The sequence below is a fragment of the Mesoplodon mirus genome, assembly GCF_964341445.2.
Source record: "Mesoplodon mirus genome assembly, chromosome: 10".
NCBI lineage: Eukaryota > Metazoa > Chordata > Mammalia > Artiodactyla > Ziphiidae > Mesoplodon > Mesoplodon mirus.
In genome coordinates, this window is record NC_138986.1 from 82,673,244 (window position 1) to 82,688,487 (window position 15,244).

The 15,244-nt window shown below is 37.2% G+C and overlaps 1 pseudogene across 1 annotated transcript; it reads left to right on the forward strand.

Moving 5' to 3' along the window:
• Window positions 1–864: 864 nt before the first annotated feature.
• Window positions 865–13,822, forward strand: LOC309810901 (NADH dehydrogenase [ubiquinone] 1 beta subcomplex subunit 6-like; annotated as a pseudogene). The gene is made up of 3 exons: window positions 865–1,132; window positions 13,411–13,568; window positions 13,632–13,822. The product of its transcript is annotated as an NADH dehydrogenase [ubiquinone] 1 beta subcomplex subunit 6-like (transcript).
• The last annotated feature ends 1,422 nt before the right edge of the window (window positions 13,823–15,244 follow it).

Consider the following 15,244-nt stretch of genomic DNA (forward strand, 5'->3'; position numbering starts at 1 on the left):
TTGCCCCAGAACATCCTGTATGAGTTTTCTTAATTTTTGTCTAATTATAAATTAGAACAAATTGACAAAAATTACTACTTTTATTTTTTTAAATGTTTACAAGAGATGAAGGTAAATGTGAAATAGCCACACCCAATAGTTTCCTTTGACCTGTGGTGTGAGGAGATACATTAGCCAGAATATAAAACTGCATTCAGGGGCTTCCTTGGTGGCGCAGTGGTTGAGAATCTGCCTGCTAATGCAGGGGACACGGGTTCGAGCCCTTGTCTGGGAGGATCCCATATGCCACGGAGCAACTAATCCCATGAGCCACAACTACTGAGCTTGCGCGTCTGGAGCCTGTGCTCTGCAACAAGAGAGGCTGCGATAGTGAGAGGCCCACACACCACGATGAAGAGTGGCCCCCACTTGCCACAACTAGAGGAAGCCCTTGCACAGAAACGAAGACCCAACACATCAAAAATAAATTAATTAATTAATAAATTCCTACCCCCAACATCTAAAAAAAAAAAAAAAAAACTGCATTCAAAGTTGAATCTCTGGAGGACACAGCTGAGGATGGAGTGTTAAAAGTTATCAGATTCTTTGAAACTACATAATTTACACAATTTGGAACAGCAGGGAATTAAATTGTATATCACCTTAAGATAACAAGTGTTATGGCATAATAATATAAATTATCATACATATTTCGCCTAAGGTCATTATCAGTCAACTTCATTTTGTAATTTACATTTTTCAGCCCATGGTTGGCCACCAAAAAGAGAAACCTACTCCAAGTAATTGCAGTAAAAGAGTTTAGTAAAGATAGACCGACACCCTAGAAAAGAGGAGCAGTCAGGCATAAGGTCAGAGGAAGTAAAGATGGCCCAGGGACCTCTGTATCCGCCGAAGAGTACCGTCACCCCAGAGCTCAGCTACTCACTCAGAATCTCTGCTGCAGGGTTTCCACAGCCTCCTCTACCAAGATGGTGGTCAACTCTAGTTTCAACCCAGCATGCATTTAGCTCAAGTATCTACCAGCATCTGACTAAACAGACTCTACCTTTCTTAATTCTGGAGGGCCAAGAAAAAGATAATGGCATTGCCAGCTTAGAATTCAGGGTGCAATTGGTTAGTGCAGTGATGCTGAGTCAGAGGAGTTTCCTTAGGAAGAGGGTTGACACTAAAATATATTAACCTATATGTAAGCCACATAGCTATGGTTATTAAATAAACTTTTTATAAAAATTAATTATATAAGTTATGGTGTAATTTTATCTACTGCAAGTAAAGGATATATGCTATCTACATGTACTTTAGAAATTGATTTGTAAGGTTATGGGCCCGTAAGGAGAGTTTCATTTATTTATTTATTTACACATCTTTATAGGAGTATAACTGCTTTACAATGGTGTGTTAGGTTCTGCTTTAAAACAAAGTGAATCAGCTATACATATACATATATCCCCATAGATCCTCCCTCTTGAGCCTCCCTTCCACCCTCCCTATCCCACCTCTCTAGGTGGCCACAAAGCACCAAGCTGATCTCCCTGTGCTATGTGGCTGCTTCCCACTAGCTAGCTATTTTACATTTGTTGGTGTATATATGTCCATGCCACTCTCTCTTTGATTTCTTTAGGGATCACTTAGTTATTAAGTACTGTATTGTTTAGCCTCCGTGTGTTTGTTTTTTTTACAGATTTTTTCCTGTAATTGATATCTAGTCTCACTGTGGTTGGAAAAGAAACTTGATACAATTTCAATTTTCTTAAATTTATCAAGGCTTGATTTGTGACCAAATATATGATCTACCCTGGACAATGTTTCATGAACACTTGAGAAGAAAATGTATTCTGTTGTTTTTGGATGGAATGTCCTATAAATATCAATTAACTCCATCTTGTTTAATGTATCATTTAAAGCTTGTGTTTCCTTATTTATTTTCATTTTAGATGATCTGTCCATTAATGAAAGTGGGGTGTTAAAGTCCCCTACTATGATTGTGTTACTGTCGATTTCCCCTTTTATGGCTGTTAGCATTTGCCTTATGTATTCAGGTGCTCCTTTTTTGGGTGCATAAATATTTACAATTGTTATATCTTCTTCTTGGATTGATCTGTTGATTATTATGTAGTGTCCTTCTTTGTCTCTTGTAATAGTCTTTATTTTCAAGTCTATTTTGTCTGATATGACAATTGCTATTCCAGCTTCCTTTTGATTTCCGTTTGCATGGAATATCTTTTCCATCCCCTCACTTTCAGTCTGTATGTGTCCCTAGGTCTGAAGTGGGTCTCTTGTAGACAGCATATATATGGGTCTTGTTTTTGTATCCATTCAGCTAGTCTATGTCTTTCGGTTGGAACGTTTAATCTATTTACATTTAAGGTTGTTATCGATATGTATGTTCCTATTACTATTTTCTTAATTGTTTTGGGTTTGTTATTGTAGCTCTTTTCCTTCTCTTGTGTTTCCTGCCTAGAAAAGTTCCTTTAGCACTTGTTGTAAAGCTGGTTTGTTGGTGCTGAATTCTCTTAGCTTTTACTTGTCTGTAAAGATTTTAATTTCTCTGTTGAATCTGGGTAGATTAATCTTTGTTGAAGGTTTTTCTCCTTCATCATTTTAAATATGTTCTGCCACTCCCTCCTAGCTTACAGAGTTTCTGCTGAAAGCTCAGCTGTTAATGGTATGGGGATTCCCTTGTATGTTATTTGTTGTTTTCCCTTGCTGATTTTAATTTTTTTCTTTGTATTTAATTTTGAGAGTTTGATTAATATGTGTCTTGGCATGTTTCTCCTTGGATTTATCCTGTATGGGACTCTCTGTGCTTCCTGGACTTGATTGACTATTTCCTTTCCCATATTAGGGAAATTTTCATCTATAATCTCTTCAAATGTTTTCTAAATCCCTTTCTTTTGCTCTTCTTCTTCAGGTACCCCTATAATTCGAATGTTGTTGTGTTTAATGTTGTCCCAGAGGTCTCTGATACTGTCCTCAATCTTTTTTATTTATTCTGCTCTGCTGTAGTTATTTCCACTCTTTTATCTTCCAGGTCACTTATCCGTTCTTCTGCCTCAGTTATTCTGCTATTGATTCCTTCTAGATAATTTTTAATTTCATTTATTGGTTGCTCATCATGGTTTGTTTGCTCTTTCATTCTTCTGGGTCCTTGTTAAACGTTTCTTGTATTTTCTCCATTTTATTTCCAAGATTTTGGATCATTTTTACTATCATTTCTTTGGATTCTTTTTCAGGTAGACTGCCTATTTCCTCTTCATTTGTTTGGTCTGTGGTGTTTTTACTTTGCTTCTTCATCTGCTTCGCATTTCTGTGTCTTCCCATTTTGCTTAACTTACTGTGTTTGGGATCTCCATATTGCAGGCTACAGGTTCATAGTTCCTGTTGTTTTTGGTGTCTGTCCCCAGTGGCTAAGATTGGTTCAGTGGGTTGTGTAGGTTTCCTAGTGGAGTGTAGTGGTGCCTGTGTTCTGGTGGATGAGGCTGGATCTTCTCTTTCTGGTGTGCAGGACCATGTCCGGTGGTGTGCTTTAGGGTGTCTGTGATCTTATTATGATCTTAGGCAGCCTCTCTGCTAATGGGTGGGGTTTTGTTCCTGTCTTGCTAGTTGTTTGGCATAGGGTGTCCAGCACTATAGCTTGCTTGTCATTGGCTGGAGCTGGGTCTTAGCGTTGAGATGGAGATCTCTGGGAGAGCTTTCACCATTTTATATTACATGGAGCTGGGAGGTCTCTGGTGGACCAGTGTCCTGAACTTGGCTCTCCCACCTCAGAGGCACAGGCCTGACACCTGGCCAGAACATAAGACCCTGTCAGCCACACAGCTCAGAAGAAAAGGGAGAAAAAAAGGAAGAAAGAAAAACTTTTAGGAAGTCTGAGGTCTTCTGCCAGCATTTAGTAGGTGTTCTGTAGGAGTTGTTCCACATGTAGATGTATTTCTGATGTATTTGTGTGGAGGAAGTTGATCTCCACATCGTACTCCTCTTCCATCTTGAAGGTCTCTCTCCCTGATAGTGTTGGAGGGTCCCCTGCAGAGGTGGGGTGTGGCTGTAGCTCACCGTGAGGACAAGGACACTGGCAGCAGATGTTCTCAAGTTTTATTTTTAACGTCTGTCAAGAAATGTTGTGAATAAGATATAGAACATATACACTACTTGTACGCACATCAAAATCAATCAATTCCCTTTAAAGATAATGAGCAGTCAATAGAGGATGGTAGATCGCCTTTCCATTTATGAGTATCAGAATTCTATTGATTGCAACCAACAAGTGAAAAGTAAACTGACAGCCAGTTAGAATTGTAGATTATAAATAGGTCATGTATCACAGAAGCACAGCTTGACCTTGGAAGAAGGGTTGAGATAAGGATGTAGAATAAAATAAAATATTATCTAGTGTTTTTATGATATTAGTATTGTGAACATGTTAATCTTATTATTTGAACTATTCTTATGTTATTTTACACATTCTTATAACCAATAATATTAATATTTTAAGCCCAACTCTTCTGTACAAAAATACATTAGGTAGCTACAGAGTTGGAAAAGAGCTTTATGATATTTTATGGTCTTAATATCTGTGTCTCACACGTTGGGTTGCCTGGGAAGCAGACTCTATAAGGAGATGGTTATGCAGGAGGTTTATTAGGGGGTGATAGTAGGATCAACACCTTCCAAAGGAAAGTAGGACTAAACAAAGGGAACAAAGTTGAGCCATTATGTGGTCTCAGTGGAAGCCCCTGTCAAAAATATGGGAAATTCTGAAGCTGGAATAACACTTCAGAATCGTACCCACTTGGGCTAGAGGACTGGTTCAGTCCATCTATGATGACTTTGTACAAACATTAGAAAGGAAGGGGTGTTGACAAATAAAGACTTCAGTGAATGAGTGTTACACTGGGACTGAGACCTGACCTTGGCTGAAGCAGCTCTGCCATACCTGTGGGAAGCTGAGAGCTGAGGCCTTTTTGTAGCAGCACTTGCAGCCACTGTAGAAGTCTGTTTTTTATTCCTGAAGGGGGATCTGGGAAGCACAGAATGATCACCATACTAATTCTTCCAAAGTTATTAATGACAACTGCTAAGGTCTCAAGTAATAAAAATCAATCCCAAAATTATATACATATTTTAAGCTTCACCTTATTTGCAATTGTCAGTGATATACTTGTTACCCATATTATATAAATCTAGTAGTTCAATAATTTTGAATTTATATCCCAAATGTTTTATATTACATAAGTTCATTAAAATAAATGTTCTAGGTCTCTTTTGTTTAATAGGACACTTGCAAAATATTATTAATTTTGAGGGATCACAATTTTCCTTCATCGTTGCACTTACCTATTTACTCTTTGATAAATTCCTAGCAACAACAAATTTACACATGCTCCAAGTACAACAAAATCTCCAAGTTATAAATATGAAGCTGCGTTTAAGCTAGCATCCATGCCTTGGTTAATTTTTGCAGCTTTAAAGATAGGCTTAAAATTTGTATTGGAATGATTTTATTTTTCCTTGCTAATCAAATGCCCTGATTTTAAAAGGTTTAATCACACATTCAAACAATGTGTATTTCTCAGAAAAGGAATTTCTTAGACAACTAAGTAGCAATGGTTGTTAAAATATCTTCATCATGTATATTACAAGTGGACGGTGATGTTAAGTTTATTATATTGATTAGCCCCAGATTGTTGTTTACAGAAGTGAGTTTCTCCTAGGAGTGAGTTACTGGAAGATGCATAAATATTTTTAAGTCAAAGGCAGAGTGAGTTCGATTGTTACTGCAAGAGCCTTAAATGGATTATTTTACATTCTCAGAGCATCCATCCGAAAGAGAACTGTTTTGGAAAACCAATGGGATTGTGTCAAGATGATGGACTAAATTGGCCATGGCAAGGTTTAGTCAGTGTTTTGGCTATTTTCATTATTGATTGCATAACAATGATTACATTAACTGTGCAGAGCTTCAATTTGCTTACTAAGGTTGCTAAAATAACAGACTGACATTGACAGAATTTCTTTTTATGTGGCTTGCTTAAGTAGACCTTATTTCTCATTATTTTAAGACAATGTCAAAAACAAAAGCTAATTTTTCCCCATCTTAAATTCTAGATTAAATTCTAGATTTTAACTTTTTATTTATTCATTCATTGCTTGGAAATTTAGAAAAACCCAGACACTGATATCTTATGATTGAATGCATTTTTTCCAAGAAAATGGGTAGCACAGTGGCATGTTTGTTTGTTTGCTTGCTTCTAAACAATACCAAACAGTACCCATATTAACAATTCACTAATTTTCAAAATACCCGTCTTTTATTTATATATCTCTTTTTATTAAAAGACAGTGCATGTTTAAGTCTTATATTAGGAGTAAATCAACTTCAGGTAAAATGGTCCCTGCTATTGATGGCTTTCTTTTAACCTGCGCAGAATTCCAGCAGGAAAATTGTAACATTAATTGATCCATTAACAGTCTTTGAAACGATGAAAAAAATCCAATTTGGTTAAAACTAAATAAGCTTAAAGTAGATCTGTGATATTTCTGCACCACAGGAATTTTAAATTATTGCAAGAACAAAGGTAGGCAAGACTATTCTTAGAGTAGACCAAAGCCTGATTTCTCATGACATAAATCTGAGCTGCAATGTAAGTTCTCAATGGTCTGTTACTGCTTTTAGATGAATTTCACATCCTTCCTCTTGCTACAATAGGTCAGAACACAAATATGTCCTTTGGATTGCTGATATTTTATTATCAAAAACTTAAAAATTCATTTAAGATATTTCATTATGTCAAAATAAAACATATATGTTCTGTCAAAACTGTTATTTTTCCTTTGTTAGGTATTTTACTTAATTCAATAGCCAATGTGAAATAATTTTACAAAGTGAGCCAATTTCTTCAGGTACCTGTAAAAGCATTTTGCAGTTAAATTCTCCTGGCAGGAACACTAAGCATTTCAAAGACAGATAGTCGTTGGGATGTGTTTTCTAAGGCTGAGGAAACTGGCTTGATTTGAAGAAAAGAAAAATTCCAGGTCAAATCATCCTTTCAAAATTTTATGTTATAAAACTCTAGGGGGTCTGAATCAAGGATTACTCATTCTTGTGTGAACCTGATGATGCTTCTTGAGAAAAAATCTTGTTTTTAAGCTTTTATAAAACTGTTTCTATGGAATCTAAGTGTTCCAATGAATGTTACTAAGAGTTTCTCAGAAAGAGTTCACTGGTCTTACAGGTAACTCCCCCAGCCAGGTATTTAGGATCAAGGCCACCAGTTTGGCTTTCTAACTCTTGTAATGCATGTCCAACTGTTTGTTTGGCCACCAAACACTTGTCCTGAAACAGAAACTTGGGGTACTGAGGACATATCACTCCCCAAGCTAGAGAATTACCTTGGCTCTGAATCATCATAACCCCAGTCATGGTCCTTAGTATCTATCCCCTCCTCACATATGCCAAGTTGTGTCTTTATATCCAACTAGGTCTCTGAAAAACCACATTCTTGAAATTAATTCTCTCAGTCTTCAGCATTATTATCATTCTTGATTTTATGGTTATTTTCTCAAGTTTTAGAGGACTTCTATAAAATTAATATATTTGAAAATTACTCTTACATTTTAGGAAGTTTCATCAATGACAATTATAATGCTGAGTGGCCCCAGTGTAGGGAACCAAATGGCAATGTTTTGCAAGAATTTAACATGAAGAAACAAGATATTTCTTCAAAAATTGCAGTACATGTTTTCTTCATTTATTTATCAAAGAAATATTGACTGACTACTATGGGGGCCAGAGACTGTGCTGGATGCTAGGTGTTCAGTAGTGCTCCCAGAAAGCTCACTGTTAGCCAGCAAGACAGACCAAGGCTATGAAGGGCTGTGAGAGCACTGAGGTCTACTTTTTGGGAGACTTGGGAAGAGGTCTCCATAGGAAGAGGTGACATTTGACATGGTGTTCAATCATGAATAAACATTTGTAGGCAGAAGAACAGGAAAAGGTCTTAGGGGCAGAGATAAGTTTTGCAAAAGTGCAGGCATGAAAGATAAGCAGAAAAGGCATGTGAGGATAAGAAAGAGAAATTTGGGAGTTGAGAATGGACAGCTCTCACTGTGTAGGTCATAAGGGACTTGAGATACTGAGCTAAAGAGTATCACTTTCACTCTTGGACCAAGAAGACTTCACAATGTTTTTAAAGCAGGCAAATGACACTCAGTACTGTTTTTTCTGCAACCCATATATTTTGATATGTTTTATTTTCATTTTCATTTGTCTTTATGTATTTTTGATTTCTCCTTTGATTTTTTTGTTGACCCCATAGTTGTTCAGTAGCATGTGGTTTAGTCCCCACATGTTTGTGATTTTTCCAGCTTTCTCCTTGCATTTGACTTCTACTTCCATACCACTGTGATTTTAAAATATATTGTAATTTCAAACTTTGTAAATTTCTTGAGACTTGTTTTGTATCCCAACATATGGTCTATCCTTGAGAATATTCCATGGGCACTTGTGGAAAATGTGTATTCTGTTGCATTTGGAGGGAACGTTCTGTACTGATCTATCAAATCCATCCAGTCTAACGTTTCATTTAAGGCCACTCTTGCCTTGTTTGCTTTCTGGATGATCTATCCACAGATGTAAGTGGAGAGATGAATCCCCTATTATTATTTTGTTGTCATTTTCTTCCTTTAGGTCTGTTAATAATTGTTTTAGATATTTTGGTGCTCCTGTGTGAGGTGCATATTTATTAATAAATGTTATGTTTTCTTGATAGATTGTCCCTTTTATCATATAATGTCCAGCTTTCACTTGTTACCTCTTTTTTTTTTTTTTTTTTTTTTTTTTGCAGTACGTGGGCCTCTCACTGCTGTGGCCTCTCCCGTAGCAGAGCACAGGCTCTGGACGCACAGGCTCAGCGACCATGGCTCATGGGCCCAGCCACTCCGCAGCATGTGGGATCTTCCTGGACCGGGGCACAAACCCGTGTCCCCTGCATCGGCAGGCGGACTCTCCACTGCGCCACCAGGGAAGCCCTTGTTACCTCTTTTGACTTGAAGTCTATTTTGTCTGACATGAGTATGGTCCCATGTGTTTTTGTGTGGCTGCCATTTGTTTGGAGTATCATTTTCCATGCCTTCATCTGAAGCCTATGTTTGTCTTTAGGGCTGAGGTGAGTCTCCTGAAGGCAGCATACAGTCAGTCTTGGGTTTTTAATCCATCCAGCCACTGTGTATCTTCTGATTGGTGAATTCACTCCATTTATATTTAAGATGATTACTGATAGATGAGAACTTAGTACTGGCATTCAATCTTCTGTTTTCTCATTGCTCTATATCTCCAATGTTTCTTATTCCTTGTGTTTCTGTCTGCCACGTGGGTTGGTGTTTATTATGATGTTTTTTCGCTTGCTTTTTTATGTTTTGCATATCTACTCTAGATATATGTTTTATGGTTACCATAAGGTTTGTATAAAAAAATTACATAGATAAAATCATCCATTTTCTGCTGATAGCATCTTATCTTCATTTGCCTGTATGGGCTCCCTACTTTTCCTCTTCCCTTTTTTATGTTTTTTTTTTTTTTTGTCTCAAATTACCTTTTTTTAATGTTGTAAGTTCATTACCAAATTGAAGTACCTATAATTAATTTTACTGTTTTTTCCCCTTCAATCTTTATCCTATAATTAAATGTTTAACCATCTATTCTGATATAGAATTGCAGTTTTCTCATTCTGAATGTCTATTTATCAGCTTACTCAGTTTTGTGTATTTTTGCCTTTTCATTTCAGGTAGAAGAGCTTCTTTCAACATTTCCTGTAAAGCAGGTCTAGTGGTAATGCTCTCTCTCAGCTATTGTTTGTCCTAGAAGGTCTTTATTTTTCCTTCATGTCTGAAGGGTAACTTTGCTGGAGAGTATTCTTGGCTGATAGTTTTTGTCTTTCAATATTTTGTAAATGTCATCCCATTCTCTCCTGGCCTGTAGGGTTTCTGCTGAGCAGTCTGTTGATTGTCTGATATGGGGGTCCTTTGTAGGTAACTGTCCATTTTTTCCTGGTTGCTTTTAAAATTCTTTATCATAGACTTCTGACAACTTTAATATAGTGTGTCTTGAAAAAGCTCTTTCCATGTTGAGGTAATTAAGTTTTCCCTTAGCTTCATGGAGCTAGCTTGTATATCTAGTTCCTTCCTACGTTTGGGAAATTCTCAGCTATTATTTCTTTAAATAAATCTTTTCTTCCTTCTCCCTCTCTTTTTTCTTCTGGGATACCCATTACCTTAAGGTTGCCTTTCCTAATAGAGTTGGGTGGTTCTCAAATAATTTTTTTTCATTTTAACAAAGCATCTTGGTTCTCTTTCCTCTTCTCCCTGTATCATTTCTAGACTTCTATCTTCAAACTCATTAATTCTCTCTTCCATATGGTCTACTCTATTGCCAATATTTCCTAATGAATTATTTGTCTTGTTTTTTGAATTCTTCAGCTCCAGAAATTCTGTTTGGTCCTTTTTAAGAATTTCACTCTCTTTGGTAGAGTATTCCTTCTGCTCATTAATTTTATTCCTGAGCTCATTAAACTGTGTTTCTGAGCTTTCTTGTAGCTCACTGAGTTTCTTCAAGACAGCTATTTTGAATTCTCTATCAGATCACAATCTTCTGTGACTTTAATTTTGGCTTCCGGAGAATTGTCATTTTCTTCTTGTGTTACAATGTTATCATGCTTTTTGTGTGATGCTTATTTAGTTGCTCCTCTTCTTGTACATCTGAAGTAGTGAACACCTTTCTTTTAGGTAATGCTTTTTAAACTTTGATTTAAGCAGTTCAGCAGGTTGGTAATGAGAGCCTTTTCTTTTGTGTATCAGTAGGTGTCACTGTAGCATACTTTTTTCAGTTTCTCTTCCCTGTGCTTCCTCTGGTTCTATTTGAGAAGCAGCACAGTCCACCCTCGGTCTCCTCTGCCCGAGGTGTCTCTGGTGCCCTCATCATCACTGATTGTGACTCCAGGGTTCCTGGTGTCTTTCTTCTCCTGGTGACACTGCTGTCTCCAGCATCACCCCTGGGTGCGCTGGAATAGTGTGGGCCTCCACTGTGTTCAGGGTCTCTTTCTCGGGCACCACCACTGCAATGGGAATCCAAAGTCACAGGCGCCACCCCACCAAGAAGGACCAGGGTCGTAGTCCTGCTGCTGCTGCCCAGGTCCCCATGGCCATGGGCACTGGGTCCCAGGGGCCAGAGTCACGTGTGCCTCTTTGCTTCTGATAGCAAGTCTTTGGGGTTTGGGGATCCGGGACTGTGGCCAGGGGGTCAGGATCGAGGCCCAGCGGGCACCACCTCTTGTATGTTCCAGTCCACTCACCTTCAGATGCACAGATGTGTGGCCTCCTTAGCATCATGTTGTGTTGGGCAGAGTTGTTTCCATTCTACTGGCTGTAGATGGAAAAGGAGAGACGAGGGGAGTGTCTTCTGTCACCGTGAAGCTAACCTCTATTTTTAAGATGTTTTAAAATAAAGTGAGCAATGTCCTGATTACTTTAATAATTTTATTTCATTACTGAATTGGTCTCATTTAGGACAACCTAAGTGGGGATTTGCCACTTTTTAAAAATTATGTCTCCTCATTCCCAAAGTATTTATGAGGCTGAAATATAACAGGGAAGATATGTTTCTGGTGACAGGATCTTGTATATATTTAAAGTCACAAGATCAAACATTAGCTTCCTAAAGCCATGTGATTTAGCAATACAGCCCTAAACACACATGACATCACCTCACAATTGATTTGAACTGGAAAGACTGAGTTTATGGTTTTTAAAATCATATTTGCCTTCCTCTTTTCTGTTCATTATTTAGCTCTTATATGAAGAAGATAGTGTTGTTTTTCCAGATTGGCAATATGGAAGCTCTGAAACGCCAGGCCCACAATGATGTCTGTGTTTGATGAGCAGTAATTTACTAGAAACCCATTTAATACTGCTCAGACCACACAGAACAGCAAGTATATCGACTGCTTTGTATCAAGTCTCACAATAATTAGGCTTCCTAACACACAAATGAATTAACTGAAGAAACCTTAATAGCAACTACATATTGGAGAGGAAAATTCCTATTTTCTTTCCATTAAAGCCAAAATAGACTAAGAATCAATGCACATATAATGCTATTCTATACATCAAAATGTTCACTAGATATAAATTGGAAATATTAGTTCTATTGTTATTTTCCTGTTACTCTAGGCAAAGAGAAAATTGTGTTCTGCCAGATTTTCAAAACCAAAGTAACTTCTGATTATGATATGTTTAAAATGCCATGGACACATTTTAATCTGAACAAATTAGACTTCTATATCACTTAATAATAATTTGAATTTTAACTGATTTTTAAAATTGGTCTTCTCTCGAATTTGGTTAGATATTAGGGGTCCAATCACATATTCCTCTTACCTTCTGTCTTTATTAAACACTAGCGGAATCTCAATAGAAAAAAACAAAAACATCCAAGTATAGGCTCTATTACAGTGTTAGGTTTCCAGACAAAGCCAGAAAGCATTATCGGAGATCACAGCCATATCTCTGACCTCCCACCTTTAACTCATGATAACCAGGCTCAATGCATTCTACTTACCTTCAAGTTGAAGGTAGAGAAGCTGGAAAATAGTGTCTCACCCCCAAATTCATCTCCTCCTTGCCATGCAGCCTGCCTGGGAGTATAACTTGCCCAGAAAGTCCTCCTGCCTGGAGACTAGGGGCACAAGGGCTGTTGTATGTGAATATTGTCATGTCCAAGAGAAAAAACAAGAATGGATGGATGCATGCATGACCTGTGTAAGCATTGACCTGTACCATACATAATGAAAGCTAATTCATACAAATGAATGTCACATTCTGATCAATTTTACCTACCCAAGTGGAGGAAAAAGCAACAGTATGGACAAAGAAGTGAAAGCTGTGGAAAGAGTATTCCTTATGCTGCCTACCAACTTGTAAGGAGAGAAGTATCTTAAGCTACGAGATGAAACTGAAGGAGATTGAAGCAAGATGGTACCCTGCCTCACCCCAGTTTGCCTTCTGACTCCATTGGAATAAGCATACTAAGGATACAAAAAATATTTGGACACAATGAATAAGAAGCTATTCGTTTAATTTCTGCAAATAGAGTTAGGGATATAATACTTAACTTTGTTCATTATTTCACAGATTCTACTATACTTTATAATTTTATTGTCATGTGTTTAAATATCTCCTTTTATATAAACCTGTGAAACCTGGACATAACAAAGAAATTACATTCAGCTTAGATAGAAGCACCCCCTCTATAACAGCACGCTGCTCCCTGGTTTCCTACAAGGTCGCTTTGCAGAGCGGGAGCTAGCGTGACAAGACACTAGCTCGGGAGCGTGCCATATCCTACTGCCTTGGTATCAGCAGCCACGGGGTGTACGCCCCACGAGAAACTGTGGCCTCAGCAGCTGTGAGAGCTGCGAAGGCGACCGCCGGGTGAACCGGTGCTGCCCCGGTGGAGGGTGTGGTCTATGAAGTAATTCTGGAATAAGTTTTTGCAGGACGGGGACCCCTGGAAGAATGTGATCTATAAGACATACTGACACAGCCTCTTTGCTGTTACTCATGTACTGGCCCCTGTCTAGATTATTCATTATTATCTCAAATATCATATGAATACAAAACCATATGCCATCGTTGAAAGGAAGCCAAGAATATTTCTAGGAGATACAATTCTGGAAACTGGGGAAGTAATCCCACCAAGGAAACAATTTCCTGATCAGCATCATTGAAGATTACTTTTAAAATTTCAAAGGTGTTTGAGCCCAAGTTTGTTGCTACATTACCAAACTTACTGATATACTTTTTGGAAAAGTAACTTTAATAAAGTTTACTCAGATTAAAAAAAAAAGTGTCCCCTCTTTTCCTGTGATCCCAACCTCACTTCACATAGAAAGTTCGAGGCTGAATTCATAGCTAGTACATTAGTTGTGAAGGCAATCCCGTTAAGACTAGGTTCTTTCTCTTGAACATGAAAGACATTTAGAATTTTATTAAAGTCCTCTAGTTCAAGTGGTATTACAGAAAATTCAATTAAATTAAACCTTTTTAAAATTATAAACTGATACTGGTAAACAAAGTGATCACTTATCTTATTACCAAAAAATATTTGGACGTGAATCTTCCTATACAAGATGTTTTAAATGAGAAACATAATAGAAAATTATGTTATTTAAAGGAAATATTTGAGGAAAAACTGATGAGAGGAGAAACTGAAGTCTTCATAGATCTATTGTATACCAGTGAGAAGCAATAGTTTCAACACTTCAAAATAACCTTCATAAAAAATCTGTCTATCTAATTGTTCAAATTATCCATCCCATAAACACACACGCACAAAGTAGAAGAGACCGTCTATCATACAAGGAAGTTTCTGGTGAAGTTGGAGAGGGGAGTGAAATTTGATTTCCCTATGAAGACCATAATAAGAGACTGTCTATATCATATTTTTTTGTTTGTTTGTTTTCAAATTGAAAACATCTTGTTTCTTAGAGATGAAACTCAACTGAGTAAGGGTTGGACTAAATGATTCTAAAACATGGAGACTCAAGTGAGGACAACAAATACATAGAAACTCAGGCAAGAAAGGGATCCCCATTCTTTCCTTTATCTCCAAATTTAGAAAAAAAAATACTGGTCAATTATCTACAGAATTTTATTGGGGTCAGGTTTCTATAACGAGTGTGCTTTGTTTTGTTTTGCTTTAAAAAAAATAATGAAGAGCTGCTACCACAAATAAAGAGGCCAGAAGGAAAGGACTCATCTTTACATAAAGTGGTAAAGGAATGTCAAGGGCTTTTCACACTTGAAACAATTCCTGAATAGGATTGGTGTTTTTCTAGCCTTACTGAAGATTAGATTATGGTTAGATTATGCTTGCTACTGTTTAGATTATGCTTACTACTGGTTGGATTATGCTTACTACTACTCTAGTAGTTTGAGTGTCTAACATTCTGAATGTCCATCCATATGTTATAATGTTAGCAGAGGTGCAACTAGTGGCAACTTAATGAAACTGGGTGTATAACAAAAAATATGTGTTCTATCTTGCTTTTAAAAATATTTTTGTAAATGAAAGAAAGAAGCATATATCTGAAAAAACTGTGAAATGTTACAAAATAAACAAGAAAATTATTGCCTTTAGTCACTCATATTGATTAAAACAATGTAATATTGCTGATTTAAAGCTAAATAAAAA